Below are 17200 nucleotides of genomic sequence, written 5' to 3'. Positions count from 1 at the left end.
GCATAGTTGTTCGCTGCAGGAATGCTAACAGGCCCTGCAGTTTCCAACCTTACAAGCCCTTGACCACAATCAGCCTCTAGCCTCACTTGAGATACTCACTTCCTGGTTCCAGGCTCAAGGTACTCAGCCCACTTGTGCCCTGCAGTTTCTTCTTCCTGGAAACTAAGGAACAGCTGAAGGAGTCCCAAGAATCCTTCTAAGTCCTCCCAGCCATCCTGGGCTGGGGCCTATTCCCTGGGATTGGCAGAGGGAACCCCCCAGCTGCTGGGGTCTTCCCCTTAACTCCGGAAGGTGGAACAGCAAGGAGAAGGGAGGATTCTCTCACCCCAGGGGTGAGAGGCTATCTCTATTTTTCAGGAAGGGTAAGCCAACCAGCATGGCTACCTGGGTGCCACACTTGGCCGGTCAGGATGTGGGAGGCAGCACTTTGCTTCTCTCTTCTCAACTTCATTACCATCCAATTTCAACATCACAAATAGCGCCACAACCTCAAATTATGGACCCCCTGATGTGATACAATAATCACCAATGTCGTATTCTTGCCAAAAATATTTAACATGAATCTAATCTTGAAGAAACAATCTGATAAATCCAAACTATGATGCTGTAAAACCAGCCTGAACTCCTATGAAAAATAATCAAACAAAAAAGACTGAGTGTGGGGCAGAGAATATTTTTTATATTAATAAACTAAAAAAAGACCTAACAACCAAATGCAGTGTGTGAAGCTTACCTCCTGAACTAACACAAACATGCTAAAAACACACCCTTGAGACCAGTGGGGATGACAATACTCAATTTCTGTTGATTTGCTTAGATGTGATAATGGCACTGTAATTGTGTATAATGGTGACACTTAGAGCCAGATAATTCTCCTGGGAGTTTAGCAGCACTTCCAGCTCCTGCCCACTAGGTGTCAGGAGCACAGCACCCTCTCAGTTGGAACACGCAGAAAGGTCTGAGAAAATGGTTTGGAATTAGGTGGTATTGACAGTTGCATCACGTCAAGAATATATGAAAGCACACTGGACTGTACACTTGAAAATGGTTAAAAGGGTGAATTTTATGTTAATTTTCTCTCAATAAAAAATATAATTTATTCCTATCAAAATAACACCAGCCTTCTTCCAGAGTAGAACAAACAACCCTAAAATTTGTATGGAACCAGAAAAGACCCCGAGTAGCCAAAGCAATCTTGAAAAAGAAAACCAAAGCAGGAGGCATCACAATCCCGGACTTCAAGCTGTATTAACAAAGCTGTAATCATCAAGACAGTATGGTACTGGCACAAGAACAGACACTCAGATCAATGGAACAGAATAGAGAACCCAGAAATGAACCCACAAACGTATGGCTAGCTAATCTTTGACAAAGCAGGAAAGAATATTCAGTGGAGTAAAGACAGTATCTTCAGCAAATGGTGCTGGGAAACTGGACGGCGACATGCAGAAAAATGAAACTGGCCCACTTTCTTACACCATACATTAAAATAAACTCAACATGGATGAAAGACCTAAATGTAAGACAGGAAGCCATCAAAATCCTCAAGGAGAAAGCAGGCAAAAACCTCTTTGATCTTGGCCGCAGTGACTTTTTTTTTTAATGTTTATTTTTCAGGGAGAGAGAGAGACAGAATGTGAGCAGGTGAAGGGGAGAGAGAGAGAGGGAGACACAGAATCTGAAGCAGGCTCCATCCAGGCTCAAGGCTGTCAGCAGAGAGCCTGATGTGGGGCTTGAACTCACAAACTTTGAGATCATGACCTGAGCCAAAGTCGGATGCTTAACCAGCTGAGCCACCCAGGCACCCCCTGGCCATAGCAACTTCTTACTCAACACGTCTCCAGAGCCAAGGGAATCAAAAGCAAAAATGAGCTATAGGGACCTCATCAAAATAAAAATCTTCTGCACAGTGAAGGAAACAATCAGCAAAACTAAAAGCAACCGGTGGAACGGGAGAAGATATTCGCAAACAACATATCAGATAAAGGGTTAGTATCCAAAATCTATAAAGAATTTATCCAGCTCAATACCCAAAAAAACAAATAATCCAGTAAAGAAATGGGCAAAATACACAAATAGACACGTCTCCAAAGGAGACATCCAGATGGCCAACCAACACATGAAAAAATGCTCAACATCACTCATCATCAGGGAAACACAAATTAAAACCACAGTAAGATACCATCTCACACCTGTCAGAATGGCTAACATTAACAACTCAGGCAACAACAGATGTTGGCGAGGATGCAGAGAAAGAGGATCTCTTTTGCCCTACTGGTGGGAATGCAAACTGAGGCAGCCACTCTGGAAAACAGTATGAAGTTTCCTCAAAAAATTAAAAATAGAACTACCCTACGATGCAGCAATTGCACTACTAGGTATTTATCCAAGGGACACAGGTATGCTCTTTCAAAGGGGCACGTGCACCCCAGTGTTTATAGCAGCACTATCAACAATAGCCAAAGTGTGGAAAGAGCCCAAATGTCCACTGACGGATGCATGGATAAAGAAAATGTGGTATGTATATATGTGTGTGTGTGTGTCTATAGATATAGATATAGATATAGATATAGATATAGATATACCCACAATGGAATATTAGTCGGCAATCAAAAAGAATGAAATCTTGCCATTTGCAACTATGTGGATGGAACTAGAGGGTGTTATGCTAAGAGAAATTAGTCAGAGAAAGACAAATAGGATATGACTTCACTCATATGAGGACTTTAAGACACAGAACAGATGAACACAAGGGAAAGGAAGGGAAGCAAAACTAATATAAAAACAGGGAGGGGGACAAAACATAAGAGACTCCTAAATATGGAGAACAAACAGAGGGTTACTGGAGGGGTGGTGGGAGGGGGGATGGGTTAAATGGGTAAAGGGAATTACGGAATCTACCCCTGAAATCATTGTTGCACTATATGCTAACTAACTTGGATGTAAATTAAAAAATAATAATAAAATTAAATTAAAAAACATATATAATTTTTAAATATCTCTATTTGATGTTGTCAAATATCTCCTGGGGGACAGAATCCCCCCAGCTGAGAACTATTGGTGCAGACAGGACACTGCTTTTAAGGGGATGGGGGGAGATGCAGGCTGAAGGATTTGGGAAGGGAATGTCTTATTTGTAACTTACTTTCAAAGAGCAAATGTGACAAAATGTTAACCACTGGTGAAACTAGGTGAGAGGTGTGTGGGTTGTTGATTTTACTATTCTGTCAACTCTCTATAGATTTAAAATTGTTCAAAGCCAAAAGACAATTCAGTTTCATGATTTCTGTTTATGACATCCCAAGGGGCCTGCAATAGGTACCAATTGTGCAGCCTCCTTTCAGATGTGATCATTGTTAAGTACGTACATGAGTAGAGTTGCTTAGTCCTTAATCCTTCAAGGGAAGACTCTTTCCTTATCTCTCACCCCCCTTCCTCTCTCTGTCCCTTTGTCTCTCTTTCTCTCCTGCCCTATCCCACTCCAAGGCTGCCTTAAACATACTGGCCCCGTGGTACCCACTGACCTGTAGAGCGAAAGGCATCCTATCCTATGGCCCATCATCCGCACCCAGACTGGGTGCGGATGATGGGCTATGTCAATTCCTTTGCGGTGAGTATTCTCCCCTGTGATGACTTTAAAACATGGTCACAAAATTCTCTAGCACTTGTCCCATTAAGAGACAGGGTCTCTGTCCCTCTCCTTAGATATGAACTCTACAACTGCTTAACCAATAGAATATAGTGGAAATGGTATTGTATACATTCCAGATTCAGACCTTAAAAGCCTAACATCTGCCATTTCCTGTCTCTTTTGAGACACTTGCTCTTGGAGCCCAACCACCATGCTCTAAGGAAGTCCAGGCCACCCTATGGAGAGGCATGCATGGAGAAAAGCAGCACATAGCAGCAACTTGAAAGCCATTTGAGTGAGTCATCTTGGATGTAGATCCTCCGTCCCCAGCTGAGGCTGTGTGGGGCAGAGATGAGCTGTCTCCACTGAGCTCTGCCTATTTTGCGGATTTGAGAGCAAACTACATGATTGCTGCCATCTTAAGTCACTCATTTTTGGCGTGGTTTGTTTGCAGTGATAGGTAACTGATGTATCCCCGCTCCCCCCCACCCCCAGCTGAGGGCCGTAGGCTTGGAAGGCAGGAAATGGGCCAGCTCTTTATCCCTGGAGCTGGGACCTAGGTCAGCATTTATTCCTTCAACAAGTGTTTGTTGAGTGTCTACCAAGTGCTAGACACTGTTCCGCGGACTGAGGAGTTAGCAGTGAATGAGATAGACCCTGGGGGGGGGGTGGGGTGGAGAGAACTGTCTTCCTGGGGGAGGTTATTTCTAAGCTGAGACCTGTCTAAGGAAAAGGAGTTAGCCATGCACAAGAAGCCAGGAAAGGGGAGATGTGCTAGTTGTGGGTGAGGCTGCCAGATTTGGCAAATAAAAAATAAAAATTTAACACCCAGTTAAACGTGAACTTCAGATAAACAATGAATACTATTTTTGGATATACATATACCCCATGCAACATTGGGGACATACTTATATTAAGTTATTCATACATATCTGAAATTCAAATTAACTGGGAGTCCTGCATTTTATCTGGAACCGTAGCTCTAGGGCAGAAAAGAGAGAAAAACTCATGGTATTTCAAGAGACAGTTCAGAAAGCTGGATGCAGCACAGTGGCAAACAGGGCATGGTATCAGAAGCAAAGGAGCAGGGTCATAAATGGCCACCTTGCCAGGTCCATTTTGAATTTCGTCCCGAAGCAATGAGGAGCTGTGAGAAGGCTTAGAGCAGGAGAGTGACACAATCAGATTTGTGTGTTGGAACCATACCCTGGGCTACCAAATGGAGGGGATGGGGGAACCTGTAGTCAGGGGGATCAGGAGAAGGAGTCTTTTGCCCTGCAAGGTTCACACTCTGCACTGTAACTACAAGGCCATAAGAATGTTGAGCTAATCCCCACTTGACATTTTTCTTTTCTATAAGTGTTTTAAGCTGTAAGTTTCCCCTTAACTACTGCTTCAGTATATCTCAAAAGTTTTGATAGTTTTTAGTTTTACCATTCCATTCAGAATATTTTCTAATTTCCCTTAAAATGTCTCCTTTGACCTATGAATCCTTCATATGTGTGTTGTATAATTTCCAAATATATAAGATGTTTCTGTATATTTCATTGTTATTTATTTTCCTTCCATGGTAGTCAGAGAACATATTCTCTACATTCTTTAAATTTTATTAATATTGTTTGACGGGTGAACATATGGTCTATCTTGATGAAGTTGACACATTTGCTGGAAAAGAATGTGGGTGCTACTGCTGTTGAGTTTAGTGTTCTGTAAATGTCAGCTACAGTCAGGGTAGTTGACAATGTTCTTCTGGTCTTCTAAGCATTTTCTTTTCTTTTTTTCATTTTATTTATTTGAGAGAGAGAGAGCGTGCATGCACACATGCATGAGCGGGGGAAGGTTAGAGGGAGAGTGAGAATCTCAAGCAGGCTCCATGCTAAGCATGGAGCCCAACATGAGGCTCGATCCCACAACCCTAAGATCATGACCTGAGCCGAAACCAAGAGTCAGACACTCAGTGGACTGAGCCACCCAGATGCCCTACAAGCATTTTCTCATTACTCAGTCCAGCTATTTTATCCACCAATGGGTATGGAGTGTACGAGTCTTCAGTGACTATAATATTTTAGTCTAGTTCTTCCCTTTCTTGTCAGTTTTTTCTTCAACTATTTTGAAGCTCTGTTACTAGATACATACACATATATGATTATTATGACTTCCTGAAGCATGGATCCTTTTATCCATATAGATTTCCCTCCTTAGCTTGGGTAACAGCCATTCTCCTGAAGTTTACTTTTCTGTTAATATAGCCTCTGAAGCTTTCCTACACTCACTGGTAGCTTGGCATATCTTTATCCAGATGTTTACTTTCTTATTTATCCTAAATCAAGCCTGGCCATGGCCAGATATCTACATAAACAGGTGGCTCAAACACCAATATCACCTAATGCTGTCACACTGATGGCTCTCACTCAGCTCACAGCCATACATTATGTGGGGTACCCAGCAAATGAGAGAGACAGAAAGCCCAGGCTTGGCTTGAGGATGCTTTGTCTTGATGTGAAAGGGACAACCTTAAAATTGACTGCTCTTACACTCCAGCCCCAGCTGTGGGGGGAAGTCTTTCCAATGGACAAAAGTTTGAGCAATGCACCTTGTCATTTGGAGGTGAAAGCAGGGGGTCCTATTTCATGGGCCTAAGATCTGTGTCATCACACCAAGCTTTCTTCTCAAAAAGTGTCCCTAGTTATGCTGTTGCTGTCTTGAAATTCATCGTAATTTTGGTTGTTGTTTTTTTTCAATTTTTTTTTTGAGAGAGAGAGAGACAGAGAGAACAGGGAAGGGGCAGAGAGAGGGGGGTACCGAGGATCTGAAGCAGGCTCTGTGCTGACAGCAGAGAGCCCGAGATGGGGCTTGAACTCACAAATCGTGAGATCATGACCTGAGCAGAAGCTGGACGCTTAACTGACTGAGCCACCCAGGCGCCCCCATCATAATTTTGAACAAGTTGTTCTGCATTTTTATTTTTCATTGAATCCTACAAAATATGTCCTGGGCAAAAGGTTCCAAGACCAGTACAGAATAGAGGACACTCAGAAGACAAGACTACCTTGACTTGCGTGTGCCATGCTACCTGTGTGTGTGTTGGTGTGTGTGTGCATGTGTGTGGTACATATTAAGTATTCAAAAATGGTATCTACTGTTACTGTGTGTTATTGATGATGATGATGATGATGATGATGATGATGATGATGGTAAGTTATTGGACTCCTCTAGTAATGTTTCTCAAACTTCATTTAAGCCCGGTTAATTCATGATCTGCAAGCCATCCTTCTGTTTCACTGACTCATTTGCAAAGCGGTTTTTATTTAAGCGGTGCCTTTGACAACCCTTAGGAACTTATCACAAATATACACCTAACCTTTCAAACACCCACTGACATTGCACACCTACATCAGATGTTACCTCATTCATCGAGTTGCATCAACAGTCCCTAAAATCCCACCCCTTCACCCCAGCTGCCACAGATTCTCTCAAAGTTGACATGGACATGCACACACACACACTCAGGTCATCACACTGTGTGGGTGACATCTGCACAGTTCCCCTCCTGTTCAGCATGAAAGCCTCCTGCCAGGGACAGCTGATATGAAGGCTGCTTAATGTGCAGGTGGCAGACTCTATAATTTGCATTTGAAAATTTTTTAAATTATTGCAAATTAGAAAGTATGTGCATGTGTAATTTCTGGTGGCTAGGAAGGATGAGAAAGCTTGGCATCTTGAAAGCACATTAGCAAGGAAACAAAGGTGACTTTATGCTTTTGTGGAGTCTAGGGGTTGGGGATGTTGTAAGCTCTGCAAGCATCCTGTGGTGAGCCTCGGGGGTGCAGGGCCCTGATTTAATAAGGGTGGCCAGCATCAAGGGAAAATATAGCAATTCTACCGCTCCACATGGTGCAACAAATCTGGCATTTTAGATAAGAAAAGACAGAACTAGAGGGGGTGGGGGTGAAAGACGATGTCACCTGCTCCTCTCACGTTTCCTGCAAAAAATCCCTGCAGAGACTCCTGGCTCAGTGAGTCATTGGCTTTGCAAGCCAAGAGAGGTGGAAAGCAGACTCCAGGAAATATGCAAGAGGAATCTTGGGGAAGTTTTCAGCTTTAGTGTGAAACTGTCAAGCCTCTCTACTCTTGTGGGAACCGGAGGAGGAAAACAAGAGTGAGAGTGGCGGGAGAAATAGCAAGGAACTAGACAGAGCTCGGGTGAGACCCTGTGCCTGTGGGCACTTTGGAATAACCACGGAGATGGCACAGACTCAGCAAATTATCCGGGCAGCTTCAGAGAGGGAGAAAACACCCCCATGTTCCAAGGCCTTTCAGAATGCGACAGATATTTACAAAGCATCCATCCAGCTCCTGGGCTTGGAGTGGTGAATGAGGCACCACAGTCCCTGGCCCTTCAGAGCTTCCAGCCATTAAGCAAGCCATCCCACAAACTGTGCCAAGTGACAAGGAAGAAGCTTCAGGGGCGTGAGGCCACGTGGGGATCCTACAAGGCTTCTTGACATCTTGCGCAGACACAAAAAAAGGACAGGCTAAATTGCAGGCAAGGGCCCAGGATAGAGAGAGCAGGGCTGTTTGGAAGAAGTGAGAGGGGAACAGTTTGGGAACAGAGCCACAAGAAAAGCCTGGATTGGTCCTTTCTCTTTTCCCATTGTGGGTAATCTGTTTGCTACAGAATTGGGGGGGGGTGCATCTTCTAAGTGCCAGGCAACCTATTTGGCACTTTCTGTTTATTTATAGAGCAATTTAATTCACCAGTGTTTACTGAGCTCCCTGAACAAATAACCTGGACCCAGCCATGGGGTTGGCAGAGAGCACAGCAAGGGCAAAGGCCCAGAGGTGGGACCCCCCCTCCTCAAAGCATCTCAGGGAAAAATCAGTCCCTTGGGTCTGCAGTAGGGTAAAGGAGCCAAGGTCCAAAGGCACAAGGAGCTGATCTTCAGACTTTGTCATTTGGGGAGAAGGATGAGTCCTAGAGGGATCCGTGCTCTAAGAAGCCAAGGCTGGGTGGAGGAGGTCCCGCCTCAGCACATTCTCTTCTGTGTGACGTTGGAGATAATTAACCCTGGGACCCTAACAGCTGTCACCACCACCCTTCAGGAATTTGGGCCCTCCCTGCATGACATTTAGGCCACACTCCTGCTGCACAACTCTGGGGGAGAAAGGAATCTCATTAAAAATTTTCAGCAGATGTGCTGGCCTGGAGTCACCTGCACACCAGTCCCCTTGCTTGGATGGTCTTTACCGGTACCCTGGGCTCTCAAGGGCCCAGGCTGATGGCTGCCTTCCTCCCAGGCCACGAACCTACTGATTCTCTGCCCATCAAATTCCTATGGGCTCTCAAGGGTCCTGACTCAGCTCACAATGGCATCTGGGGGAACAGGGGAGCCCCAGAGGGAAAGGTAAGAACCTTGGGTTCCATCCCAGCCTGACCACTGGTTCACTATGGTGCACTCGATAACTTTTGAGGTCTAGGACCTCTGAGTCCAAGAATCAGGCAGAATGATTGGACACAGTTGTGTGGAGCCTGTATAAGAGCCGTTGTCCCTTTCGGAAGGGGAGGCAGACAAGGCTGTTGGGGGGAGAAGCATGGGTCATATAAGCATGACCAAGAGGGTCCTGACTAGCCTGGGGTCCAGGGAAGGCATTCCAGAGGAAGTGATGTCTGAGCTGAGGCTTAAAGTGTAGGCAGGAGTTAGCCCGGTGAAGGAAAGGGGAAAAAGATGCACAGAGAAGAAGCCTGTGCAAAGACATGGAGGCATGGGAAGCGGGGTGTATTCAGATTTGAAAGGATACAAAGAAGTTCAGATTTGGCTGTAACTAGGACTTCCTGGAGAGGAACTGGCCAGAAATGAGGGACCAGTGCAGAAGTGACAAGGGACAGGGTCCAATATGCAGAGGCCAACAGCTGCCCTGTGGAGAATGGACCAGGCCAGATGAAACCAAGGACACTAAGAGGCCAGAAAGGAGGTGCAAGTGGTGCATCTGGGTGGGGTGGGGAGGTGGGGAGGATGAAACAGACCTGGTGGCTGGTGGAGTGTCAGGGAAAAGGCTACCCAGATTAACATGAGGACCCTAGAGGGGGAGCAGTTCTGACGAGAGGTCATAGGCTGACTTTACACAATGAGTTGGGGGAGCTCAGGGGTCATCTTAACAGGTAAATGGAATGAGAGATGGGGGGAGTAAGACTCAAGGTATCACTGTGGGGATGAAAACAAGGCCCTGGAAGTTGTCAGGATGGCCTGGGGAAAAGTACTAAGGCCTGGGGAAAAGCAAAGGGAGCCCAACGCCCTGAGGAGCCCACCAAGCAACATGAAAAAAAACAAGAGAAGCAGCTAGAAATCCAAGAAGAGCAGTCACAGAAGCCAGAGGGAGTTTCAGAAGAGAGGAAGGACTATTTATATTCAACACACCTGGTCAGGTCAAAGGAGGAGAAGACTGGGAAGTGAAGGGCCAGGGAGCATTTGTGGAGAGGCTTCTGAGTGTGGAGGATATTTTAACGGTGGTGGCGGGCTTTCCAGTGACCATGATTTGCCACTGGGTCTGAGTGTGAGGAGAGAGGCTGCATAAGGCTGAACAGGTTGTGCACTGCACACTCCAGTGGCTGTCCATTCACAAAACAGAACTTGGGGCAAGGGGCTACCTGCAGAGTTGAGCGGTATTTTGTGAAACTTGTGACTGCAGTGTGGATATTTACCACAAGGTGGCGCCAAAGACCAATGCTGTACTTCTTGGGAGAGGTTGGGGCAGAGCAGGGTTCTGCATCCTCCGGGGCAATGTCATCTTAGCATGGGTGGAGGGTACCGCCAGATACAGGATGGCTAGGACCCTCCCCACTAACGATGCCCTCCAAATCTCTGTCAGAACAGTTCTCCTAGCGGTAGGAACTCAGAAATAAACTACACATCACACACTGCAGCCTTTGGCAAGGGGCCTGGTTTGAAAGGGTCCCAGAGGAGCAGCTCATCCCATGATCTGGGAGAGGCAGGGATGTCCCTCCCACTTATCCCTTGGGAGAAGAGAGTCAGGAAGGAAGGAAGAACGCCTGGCCCAGAAAAAGGGACACAATCACCCCACCCCAGCACAGCCCTGCCCACAGGCCCCCCTGGAGGCCAAAGCTGGATCAGCGGGGACAGTAGCAGAGACACCACCCCACCTGGGGCAGAGTCCCCCTGGGATGTCACCTGTGGACCCTGGAAACCCTGGACTAGAAACTTATGCCTCCTAGGTGCAGGGGCTGGCCTGGAAATGTCTCAAGAAGTGGTGGCCATGCTGTCTTTGAAAACAATGTCATGTCCATTGCAAACCATTCTTTACATAAGTAAATACAAGGAAAAAAAATAGAACCAAGTGAATTACAATGCCCAGAGATGATGGTCACTAGTGGCACAGGGATGACTCTCCCAACAGCTCTCAGGGTCAGTGGAGGCAGCTTTGTGCTGAGGAGACTCCCACTACAGGAGACCTGGCAGCTGTTCTGGTGCCTTCGCCACTCCTCCATGTTTATTGTGTTGAGCACATTTCCCCCTCTAGAGATAACAAAACCCTTACTCCCTACCCTACCCTGACCTGACCCTACTGCCTCTCAGACTTCCTTTCTCCCTGTCACAGCCCACATAACTCAAATACAGCAAGCTCGTTGCCACCCCCCAGCCATTGCCCCTGCTGTTCCCTCTGCCTGGAATGCCCTTTCTCTGGATCATTCCATGACTATTTCTTTCTTGTCATTCTTTTCTCTGATCAAAGAGGCCTTCCCTGACCACCCTGACTGAAGTAGCCCCTCAGCCCCATTGCTTGACATCACATCACCCTGGTCGTTTTCTCCACAGCTCTTCACTTTCTCTGAAGTCATCATACTTATATGCTAACTTGATGATTATCTGTCTCCTCTGGCTAGAGTGTAAACTTCTTGAGAGCAAAGACCTTGCCTGTCTGGTCTGCCACTGTGTCTCCAGCATTTAGAATGATGCCAGGCACATGTAGGTGTTTATTCCATGCCTCACTTCCATTTTCAGTGGCCACAGAGCATCTCAGGGCATCCATGACCCTCTTTCAATGCTCAATTGCCCACTGATGGTCACATGGACCATGCCGTCCCTTTATCCCTGACAAGCAAGCCAGTAATCAACATAACATCCTCAGGCACAGATCTCTTCTTGCCTGTACAACTCTTTCTTTGGGATAAATTTCTTGAAGTGGAACTTCAAGGTGAAAGAGGGGTTTGCACTTGATATCCTGAAACTACTGAAATAGTGTTTTTTTAATGTTCATTTATTTTTGAGAGAGGGAGAAAGAGAGAGAGCAAGCAAGGGACAGAGGATTCATAGCAGGCTTGAACTCATGAACCATGAGATCATGACCTGAGCCAATGTCAGACGCTTAACTGACTGAGCCACCCAGGTGCCCCTTGAAATAACTAGTCTTAAACACTCATACCAATTCCTACTCTCTTGAGAGTGTCCACTCACACATCATTTCTCACTGCCAATCTCAGAGGCAAAAAAAAAAAGTTTCTTGTTGGTGTTTGTTTATATTTGCATTGTATTGATGGTTAACAAGACAGAACGCCTCTTAAAATTGCAATTTTTAGGTGTTTTCTGTTTGTTTGTTTGTTTGTTTGTTTGTTTGTTTGTTTGTTGAGAGAGAGAAAGAGGGCAAGTGGGGAAGGGACAGAGAGAGAAAATCCCAAGCAGGCTCTGCACTCTCAGCAAAGAGCCCGATGTAGGTAGGGCTTGAACCCACGCTCCATGAGATCATGACCTGAGCCAAAGTCAGACACATAACAGACCGAGCCATCCAGGTGCCCCCAAATTGCAATTTTAATGGGTGAATGAATGGGTTCAGTTAAAGCATCAGAAAAGAGAAGTGGCTTCAGGAACCACAAGGTGAGAGTGGTAAAGCCACTCGAACATGGAGCAGCATCCCTGGCCCTTGCCCTTTGACACACGCATTGGGGAAGTAGAGTCCAACCTGAGGCTGGAGGGAGGTGGAGGTTGGTTGCAGATACAGACATACCTACGAGCCTCTATGTCCTCCCTCTGGAGTCGTCATCTGCCCCCAGTATTCACTGAAGTGTTCTAGCAAGGTATGGCACCTTGGGCCCTCTCTCACTTGACCTCTTAGTGAGCCAACTGACCATTGTCCCTTCCAAAAGCTGTCTCTACTCTAGACCCCTTTTTCTTCTACCCACATGTTCAGCTGCCTTCTGGATACCTCCTCCTGGATGAATGATCTCCAGACCCCTCAGATTCTACCTGCCCAAACTGACCACAACACCCTCTCGCTTACGTGATCCTCTAGGCCTCCCCACATCATTGAAAAACACTACAATCCACCTATCACCCAGGCCCCAAACCCCGGCATCATCTGGGCTGCCTCCCTCTCCAGACACCACATCCTATCAGTCACCAAGCCCTGCATTCTGCCTCCTGAACATCTCTTGAATGTCTCCTTCTCTCTGTCCCCATTGCTCCCACCTGGGTGCAGGCCACCATGCCTTGGCTGGAAAATGGTAGTGGCTTCATTGCTGCCTCTACCTCCCCTCTCCATATACTGCCTAAGTGAGTTTTAGAAAGCATAGATAGGACCACAAAATTCTGCAGGTTAAAGCCCAGGCTTCTCATCACCCAAGGGTAAAATCCATCATCCTTAGACAATCCCCAAGGTCCCTAATGACTGGCTCCATCCCAACACATACATAATTCTCTAGCCACGTTAAGCTTTTGCTCCCCAAGAGCAGGGGGAACAGCTCCTCCCTCCTGTGCCTTGAACTCTGTTGTGCTCTCTGCCCAAGACACTTCTCCAAAAATCTACCCTCCACCTGCTTAGGGAGCCCTGACAATTTTCCATGCTAAGGGCCCCTTCCCTGCAAAGCCCTTCCTAACTAGCATATACTCACATTCTCTCTCATATGCACACACACACACACACACACACACACACACACACTGTCTCTCTCTCTCTCTCTCTCTCTCTCTCTCTCTCTCTCTCTCACTGGTGACACAGGAGATACAGAGACTCAGGGATGTAACTGCCCTGACTGACAGTGAGCCCCCATGAACGCCAACTGGATGACCTCACCTCTGGTCCCCCTACTTCTGGTCCCTCAAGGGCTGAGCATATAGCAGGTTCTGCTTGGTGAATATCTGGCAAATGAATGAATGATGCACATTCTGTTCAAGGCATGTGGCCACAGGCACAGCATAGGGCAGGCTTCTATTCTGTCCCCTCACAGAAGGCTGGGGAGTGAAGTTGCATACCAGAGAGCTGTAGCCACAGAGGCTGTGGGCTGGGGTGAAGGAAGCCTACATTTTTCTGGGTTTGGGGACTTGAACTGCATTACTTCTGAAAGTGGAACTAGCTACACCATACGTGAGGACCTAGGGCCCACTGTGGTTCTCACCACCCTCTGCTATTAGAGGGACTTTTCTCAGGCCAGAGCCCATCCATTCAGGAATGTGAACTTACGGTGATCATGGTTAGAAATGGTGATGGTTTGGTGCTCTGCCTGAGCTCCCAACCCAGTGCCAAGCAGAGTATGTCCTCAGGGAATCATGGCTGACACAGAGCCAAACTGATTGGGGTTCAGTGAGCTGAGTTGTAGCTCCGACTCTGCCCCTTCCTAACCACAGAACCGTGGAAAGTCCCTGCCTTCCCTGAGCCTCAGGTGGCTCTCCTGTGAAATGGGTTTCAGCTGTGTCCTTCCTCACCTGGCTCATGGTGGTTGGGGAGAACCCTGGGAAGCTTCCAGCACCCCATAGCCATCAACTACTATACCTTCTTCAAGGCACCTAGGCAGGGGGAGGGGCCAGCTGAAGGCTAAGGTGCCCCATCTGCTCACTGCGGCCCCATCCATGCCTGGCCCTTGTGGTCACAGGATGAGGATCCAAGCCTGGTCACAGACAAGGACAACAGGCAGTGATGGGTGCTCAGAAGGGTTGAGTGGGAAGCCAGAGGACACAGGTTTCTTGGAGGAGGTGACATTTGAACCTTTTTCCAAGTGGATAAGGGGAGGAGCATCCCAAGTAGAAGGGAAGCTGAGACAAGAGGGAAAGGCTAGACAGTGGGGACCACGCTCAGGGAGCCACAGGTAGGATGGTGTGGTGGAACCAGAGCAGCAAATGCTGGCAGGATGCATGGGAGAGGAGTAGGTGAGGCCATCTTAGTCCAGACCTCCTGGGTCTTAGAGGCTCCACTACAGAGTGTGGACTTATCCTGAAGGCAATGGTGAACCAGAATGACCTGATTTATGATTTAGAAGATCACCCCAGCTGTTAGGTGGAGAACAACCATAAGGGATAAAGGTGAAGGCAGGGAGCCCAGAAAAGATGGTGGCCCAGGCCTAGATACCAACTGTGACCATGTAGAGACGTTGCCAGACACAGAACAGAGTGGCTGCGAAGGACGAGGGAATTATCCATTAAAAGTGGAAATTTTGGGGCGCCTGGGTGGCTCGGTTGGTTAAGCGGCCGACTTCGGCTCAGGTCATGATCTCGCAGTCCCTGAATTCGAGCCCCACGTCCTGTGCTGACAGCTCAGAGCCTGGAGCCTGTTTCAAATTCTGTGTCTCCCTCTCTCTGACCCACCCCCGTTCATGCTCTGTCTCTGTCTCAAAAGTAAATAAACGTTAAAAAAAATTTTTTTTAATAAAAGTGGAAAAGTGCCTGGGTGGCTCAGTCGGTTAAGCGTCTGACTCTTGATTTCAGCTCAGGTCATGATCTCAAGGTTCGTAGGTTCAAGCCCTGCATTGGGCTCTGTGTTGACAGCTCAGAACTTGCAGCCTGCTTCAGATTCTGTGTCTCCCTCTCTCTCTGCCCCTCCCCCACTCTCTCTCCCTCTCTCCCTCTCTCTCTCTCTCTCTCTCTCTCTCAAAAATAAACATTAAAAAAAAAATTTTAAGTGGAAATTTTGGGGGGTGCCTGGGTGGCTCAGTAAGTTAAGTGTCCAACTTTGGCTCAGGTCATAATCTCACAGTTTGTGAGTTCAAGCCCCGCCGTCGGGCTCTGTGCTGACAGCTTGCTCATAGCCTGGAGCCTGTTTCAGACTCTGTGTCTCTCTTGCTCTCTGCCCCTTCCCCACTCATGCTCTGTCTGTCTGTCTGTCTCTCAAAGATAAACATTTAAAAAAAATTTTTTAAGTGGAAATTTTGGGGGCACCTGGCTGGCTCAGTTGGTAGAGCATACATCTCTTTAAAATAATTTTTTTATGTTTATTTATTTCAGGGGCACCTGGGTGGCTCAGTCAGTTAAGTGTCTGACTCCGTTTTGGCTCAGGTCATGATCTCTCGGTTCATGAGTTCAAGCCCCCCATGGGGCTCTGTGCTGACAGTGCAGAGTCTGCTTGAGATTCTCTCTCTCCCTCTCTCTCTCTCGAAATAAATAAACATAAAAAAATTAATTTAATGTTTATTTATTTTTGAGAGAGACACAGACAGAAAGTGAGGGAGGGAGGGGCAGAGAGAGAGGGAGACCCAGAATCTGAAGCAGGATCCAGGTTCCGTGCTGTCAGCACAGAGCCCAACGCAGGACTCGAACCCATGAACCATGAGATCATGACCTGAGCCAAAGTCACTCAACTGACTGAGTCACCCAGGCACCCAGAACATGTGACTCTTGATCTTGGGGTAGTGAGTTGGAGCCCCATGATGGAGGTAGAGTTTACTTAAAAACAAAGAATTTTTTATGGGGCACCTTGGTGGCTCCATTGGTTGTGTCTCTCTGTCTTCGACTCAGATCATGATCTCATGGTTTGTGAGTTCAAGCCCTACACCGGGCTCTCTGCTGTCAGCACAGAGCTTGCTTTGGATCCTCTGTCCCCTTCTCTCTGCTTCTCCCCCGTTTGCACTCTCTCATAAATAAACATTAAAAAAAAAAAAAGAACTGAAAAAAAAGTGGAAATTTTCTGGAAGTGGAATTACAGAATTCTAGAATGAGAAAGAATTCTTTGGACAGTGCTCTGGTGAGCCCCTACAATCAGTGCTGCCTCATCAAAGCTCTGAGCAGTGTCACAGGCACAGTTCTATTTCACCGCCACCCCAGGAGCCAGCAAGTTCCCAGCCCTCAGTGCTCAGTGGGTGTTTGTTGAATTAATTAATAAACAGAGTACTTGAAGTGGGAGGTGAGGTGCGGGGAGGGAATGAATTTGAAACACGTCTTGGAGGATGATCAATAGGACTAGAAGGCTGAATGAAGGTGGGAGTAGGAGAGGGGACGTCATGGTTCATGCATTTACTCATTCCTTCACTGGCTCATCTGACAAATATTTCTTGAATTCCCACTACAAGCCAGGGACAGTGGTAATGAGGACTTCCATGATCCCTGCCCCCACAGAACTTAGAGACCCATAGTGAGGCAGGTTTAGGCACATGGGCCTACATGCTGCCTGGTGGTGATGACTGACATGAGGTAGGAGTCCACAGGACATGGAAAGAAAAAGTAACAAGAGAGTCTTCAGAGAAGGCGGTCAGAGGATGCCTTGCAGAGTAGCTGGGCAGGGACTAACTGGTGCCGGTTTTGAGAGCTGTGGAGAGGTTGAGTCTCTGGCTCAGGTGGGAGCCTGAGTGGAGGG

The sequence above is a fragment of the Prionailurus viverrinus genome, chromosome E2 (assembly GCF_022837055.1).
Source record: "Prionailurus viverrinus isolate Anna chromosome E2, UM_Priviv_1.0, whole genome shotgun sequence".
In the NCBI taxonomy this organism is placed as follows: Eukaryota; Metazoa; Chordata; class Mammalia; order Carnivora; family Felidae; genus Prionailurus; species Prionailurus viverrinus.
Note: the sequence above shows the minus strand (reverse complement) of the source record.